The sequence below is a fragment of the Amblyomma maculatum genome, chromosome 11 (assembly GCF_055883805.1).
Source record: "Amblyomma maculatum isolate TAMU_Amacu chromosome 11, ASM5588380v1, whole genome shotgun sequence".
NCBI classification, from domain to species: domain Eukaryota; kingdom Metazoa; phylum Arthropoda; class Arachnida; order Ixodida; family Ixodidae; genus Amblyomma; species Amblyomma maculatum.
The window spans coordinates 36,289,481-36,295,480 of NC_139354.1; positions in this window are offsets into that span (position 1 = coordinate 36,289,481).

The following is a 6,000-nucleotide window of genomic DNA, read 5'->3' on the forward strand; positions in this document are numbered from 1 at the left end:
TTGCTCCCATGCCAGATATACACTGCAATCTTGCTCACCACCAGAGTGCTGACCCTTACTGTCAAAAGCTGATTGATAGTCTCAGCGGTGTTATTAGACCTCCAAATGCCCGTCTCCGTCGTCGGCTCAAAAATTTCAAGTTACAGGATGGCACATTATTTTGGCACAACTACAGCCCACTGGGCCACACATGGGTTCCCGTAATTCCTTCTTCCCTGCGTCCTCAAGTTCTACAAGCCTTTCACGACGACCCCACCGCAGGTCACCTTGGGTACCACAAAACCTACGACCGCATCAAACGTCGTTTCTTCTGGCCTGGCCTTTCAACCTCAGTATTAAAATACGTAGCGTCTTGCATCCCTTGTCAACGACGCAAGCGGTCTACGTCGCCTCCTGCCGGTCTCTTGCAACCTCTCCCATGTCCTTCCACACCTTTCGAAGTCGTCGGAATCGACTTGTACGGACCCCTGCCCTTGACTCCAGCTGGCAACCGCTGGGTCGTTACTGCCGTTGACCACCTCACCCGATACGCTGAAACCGCAGCACTTCCTTCCGGCTCCGCTTCCGAAATCGCCAACTTCTTCCTCCACACCATACTTCTTCGCCACGGCGCCCCTCGCCTCCTCCTTAGCGATCGTGGCAAGTCGTTCCTCTCCACCGTCCTCGCCGCAGTGCTTCATGCTTCAGGCACGGTGCATAAAACTACATCTCCTTACCACCCTCAGACCAATGGCCTCACAGAACGCTTTCATCGCACCCTTTCTGATATGCTATCCACCTACATTCACCCTCAGCACAACAACTGGGACTCTTTACTCCCCTTTGTAACCTTCGCCTACAACACTGCCGTTCAACGAACCACCACCTACTCTCCGTTTTTTCTTGTTTATGCCCGCCATCCTACCTTCTCCCTCGAAGCATCTTTCTTCACAGCTTCTACTCCTTCTGCCGCGCCTTCCCACGAACAGTTCGTGTCTCGTATCGCCCACTGCCGTGATCGTGCCCGCCTTCAAACTGAAGCCACTCAAGCTTCCAGGAAAAGCACGTATGATGCGACTCATCGCTCAGTGTCTTTCCGCCCTGGAGACGAAGTGCTACTCTGGACACCTACTCGCATCCCCGGCCTGTGTGAAAAGTTTCTGAGCCGTTTTATTGGCCCGTACACGGTTCTGGAACAAACTTCCCCTGTAAACTATCTCATCACACCTGCATCGCCTGTTCGCGATCGTCGGTGTCGCGGCACCGAGATTGTGCACGTGTCGCGCTTGAAACCCTTTAACCGCCGACCTTAAGATTTAATTTGCGACCAGGATGGTCGCTTTCGTTCGGGAGGGGGAATGTTGTAAGCACTGTGAGTGACCTTCATCTTCATCTCAGCGTAATCATCATCGGTCATCGGGTCGTGCGAAGAAGACGAAGTGTTGCTAAGCTGTGGCTAGTCGGTAGCTGCTGCTTCGACCTACCTGAAGTAAAAAAAGGTGAATTTGCTGGTGCGTTCTTCTGCCTCACAATATATATATATATATATATATATATATATATATATATATATATATATATATATATATATATATATATATATATATATATATATATATATATATATATATATATATACCCCGCCGGGGTGGCGCAGTGGTTACGGCGCTCGACTACTGTTCCCAAAGACGCGGGATCGAATCCCGACCTCGGCGGCAGCTTTTCGATGGAGGCGAAAGGCAAGGCGCCCGTGTGCTGTGCGATGTCAGTGCACGTTAAAGAACCCCATGGGTGGTCGAAATTACCGGAGTCCTCCACTACGGCGTCTCTCATAGCCTGAGTCGCTTTGGGACGTTAAACCCCACAAACCAACCAACCAACCGTATATATATATATATATATATATATATATATATATATATATATATATATATATATATATATATGTGTGTGTGTCTTTCAGACTTTGTAACGCACCAGCGACATTTGAAAGAATGATCGACACTGCACTTCGTGGCCTAAAATGGAGAGCCGTTGTTTTTTTAACTAGCACTACTGGGGAGGACCATGGAATATATATATATATATATATATATATATATATATATATATATATATATATATATTTCTCGACCTTGGACCTTCGCTCAGGTTATTGGCAAATACCTATGCACGAGGACGACAAAGAAAAAACCGCTTTCGCAACACCCGATGGCCTTTACGAATTTAATGTTATGCCTTTCGGACTTTGTAACGCACCAGCGACATTTGAAAGAATGGTCGACACTGTACTTCGTGGCCTAAAATGGAGAACCTGTTTGTGTTACTTGGACGACATTGTTATCTTTTCGGCAACCTTTAATGACCATCTCACGCGCCTGAATGAAGTCCTCACCTGTCTCGCTTCGGCAGGCCTTCAGCTCAACACCAAGAAGTGCCACTTTGCTCAGAAGAAAATTAGAATATTGGGACATCTGGTCAGCCATGACTGCATTCGCCCAGATCCTGAAAAAATAATCGCGGTCTTTAATTTTGCTCGTCCACAACGGACTACAGATTTGCGCAGTTTCCTCGGCCTCGCCTCTTATTTCCGGCGTTTTATAAGGCATTTTGCAACTATTGCTGCACCACTTCATGAGCTACTAAAAGCACGCAGCCCTTTCGTGTGGACTGAGCAGTGCGAAACTGCTTTTAATAACCTCAAGCACGCCCTCACATCAGATCCTGTTCTTGGCCACTTCAGTGACAGCGCTCCAACTATCCTGCACACCGATGCCAGTGGTCACGGTCTTGGCGCTGTACTTCTGCAGCGTGATGCAACATCGCGAGAGAAAGTGATTGCCTTTGCCAGTCGGACTCTCACTCCAGCTGAGAAAAACTACACCATTACCGAGCAGGAGTGTCTTGCTGTCGTCTGGGCTGTCCAAAAATTTCGCCCTTACCTATACGGTCGGCACTTCACAGTTCTGACCGACCACCATGCTCTTTGCTGGTTGCCTTCACTCAAACATTTGACAGGCCGACTTGGCCGCTGGATTCTACGCCTGCAAGAATACCATTTAGACGTCACTTATAAATCTGGTCGCCAACACCAAGACGCCGACGCTTTCTCTCGCTGTCCCCTTTCGGAATCCACTTGCTGCTTTTCTTCCCAATTCATTTCCACCTCTGATCAGAGCCGACCATCTCTTTGCCCGACGTATATCACAACAATTTGTTTTGACGACTCTGAGAACAAGCACGCTCTCCGCTCACAGCAATTAGCCGATGCCTACTGCCGTCCTATCATCGACCGCCTTATCGGCGCTTCTGACCGGCCCAATGCTAGGCTTCGCCGACAGCTTCGCAATTTCAAGCTCGAAGATGGCATTTTACTCCGCTACGTGTATTGCCCTGATGGAACTCGCTGGATCCCAGTAGCGCCGCGTGTGCTTCGTCCGCGTATACTGGCGGCTCTCCACGATGACGCTACTGCAGGTCACCTTGGTTTTGACAAAACCTACGACCGCGTGAGAAAACGATTCTTTTGGCCTGGCTTATCTTCCACCGTTGCCAAGTACGTCGCATCCTGCCCTCTGTGTCAACGTCGCAAACGGCTGACGTCTTCGCCCGCTGGCCTTCTACAACCTCTTCCTTGTCCCACCACGCCATTCGACGTAGTCGGCATCGACTTATATGGTCCCCTACCTCTCCTATGGGGGTAACCATTGGATTATAACAGCTGTCGACGACCTCACACGCTACGCTGAGACAGCACCTGTACCGACTGGTTCCGCTGAAGAAGTAGCAAATTTCTTTTTGCGATCAATTGTATTGCGTCATGGCGCTCCTCGGGTGCTCCTGAGTGACCGCGGTACAGCCTTTTTATCGAAAGTCGTTGCCGAAGTTCTTCACGCCTAATCCCAACGTTACTAGCTAGTCTAGTAACGTTGCCTCATCCACCCTTCATAAGACAACCTCAAGCTACCATCCCCAGACTGACGGTCTGACTGAGCGATTTCATCGCACCTTGTCGCACATGATATCAATGTACATCACACCAGATCATCGAAATTGGGACACTATTCTACCATTCGTCACATTCGCCTATAATACAGCAGTACAGCGAACTACCGGTTACTCTCCATTTTTTCTTGTTTATGGCCGTCCTCCCACTACAATTCTCGACGCTTCCTTCTTCTCTACGCCCGACTACTCCACATCAGTACCTACCCATTTTTTATCTCGTGTGGCCAGATGCCGTCATCTTGCCCGCCTCAACACGGCAGCGTGCCAGGAAGTCCGCATGACTCGCTATGGTTCTACACATCGAGTGTTCTCTTTTCGTCCTGGTGACGAAGTACTGCTTTACACACCATTGCGCACCCCTGGCCTTATAAATTCCACCACCGCTACGTAGGTCCCTATGAGGTCATATGCCAAACTTCCCCAGTGAACTACAAAGTGACGCCTGTTGATCCCCCAGCTGATCGACGCCACCATGGAACTAAAATTGTTCATGTGTCTCGCCTGAAACCGTTTGTGCACCGCGATGCATCGCTTAGTTAGGAGCGGCCAGGCTGGCCGCTTCCGACCCCCCGGGCAGATTGTGTGAGCCTTCCGTGGATGTTCTTTAATTTGTGCATGCCATGATCTTCCTCTTTCATTTGTACATACCATCATCATCGTCCCGCGGCGCCGGCACGTGCCTGGGTTTTGTCATCGGATTAAAACGCTAGACAAGGCTAGACAACGCTATATATATATATATATATATATATATATATATATATATATATATATATATATATATATATATATATATATATATATATATATATATATATATATCGGCACGGCACGTTGTTTTTTCTTCTACTTTGTGTTTATCTTTCCCCTAAACAGAAAAAATTACTAATTTATGTGATTACCGAAGTAAAAAAAAAGACAAAGTACAATCCCCAATGCTTCCTTGGCCTCGCCGACTGTTCGCTTCTTTATATATATATATATATATATATATATATATATATATATATATATATATATATATATATAATGAAACGAACAGTATATATATATATATATATATATTCCGCGCTGGCGAATCTTGTCAACGCCGAAAAACTCCTCAGAAGTCCCCTGTTTCGTTGCAGCCGTTACCCTGCCCTGCTCGTCCGTTTGACCGCGTTGGCATAGATCTCTATGGCCCTCTTCCTACTACTCCTACTGGAAACCGGTGGATTATTGTGGCAGTAGACCATCTTACTCGCTACACTGAAACATCACCGTTACCCTCTGCCTCTGCAAGAGACGTTGCTTTGTTCATTCTCAACAACTTGATTCTTCGCCACGGGACTCCGAAGGAACTGCTCAGTGACCGCGGACGCGTTTTCTTGTGCGACGCTCTCGAGGCCCTACTGAAAGAATGTCGCATCATTCATCGCACCGCTACTTCTTACCACCCTCAGACGAATGGCCTGACAGAACGCTTCAGCCGTACTCTGAGTGACATGCTGGCCATGTACGTCAACGACGCTCATTCCAACTGGGACCGCGTTCTTGCCTTCGTAACGTACGCGTACAACACTGCGATACAGACCACCACTGGATTCTCTCCCTTCTTTCTGCTTTACGGGCGCGAGCCAACCTGCACAATGGACGCACTTTTTCCCTACCGACCTGATGTTTCTGAATCGACGCCACTCTCGGACGCCGCCCAGTACGCAGAAGAATGCCATCAGCTCGCTCGTTCGCTTACAAAGGTAAATCAATGGCAACAAAAACACCATCGTGACACTGGCGAGGCGCCTTCATATGCGCCCAACTCCCTGGTGTGGCTCTGGGTTCCTGCCACAACCGCCGGCCTGTCAAAGAAGCTTCTTGCTCGGTATCACGGTCCGTACCGAGTCCTTCAAAAAACATCTCCTGTGAACTACGTAGTTGAGCCCGTTACGCCATCTGCGGACTTGCGTCGCCGTGGACGCGAAATAGTTCATGTGGACCGAATCAAGCCCTACTACGATCCGTCTGTCATTTCGG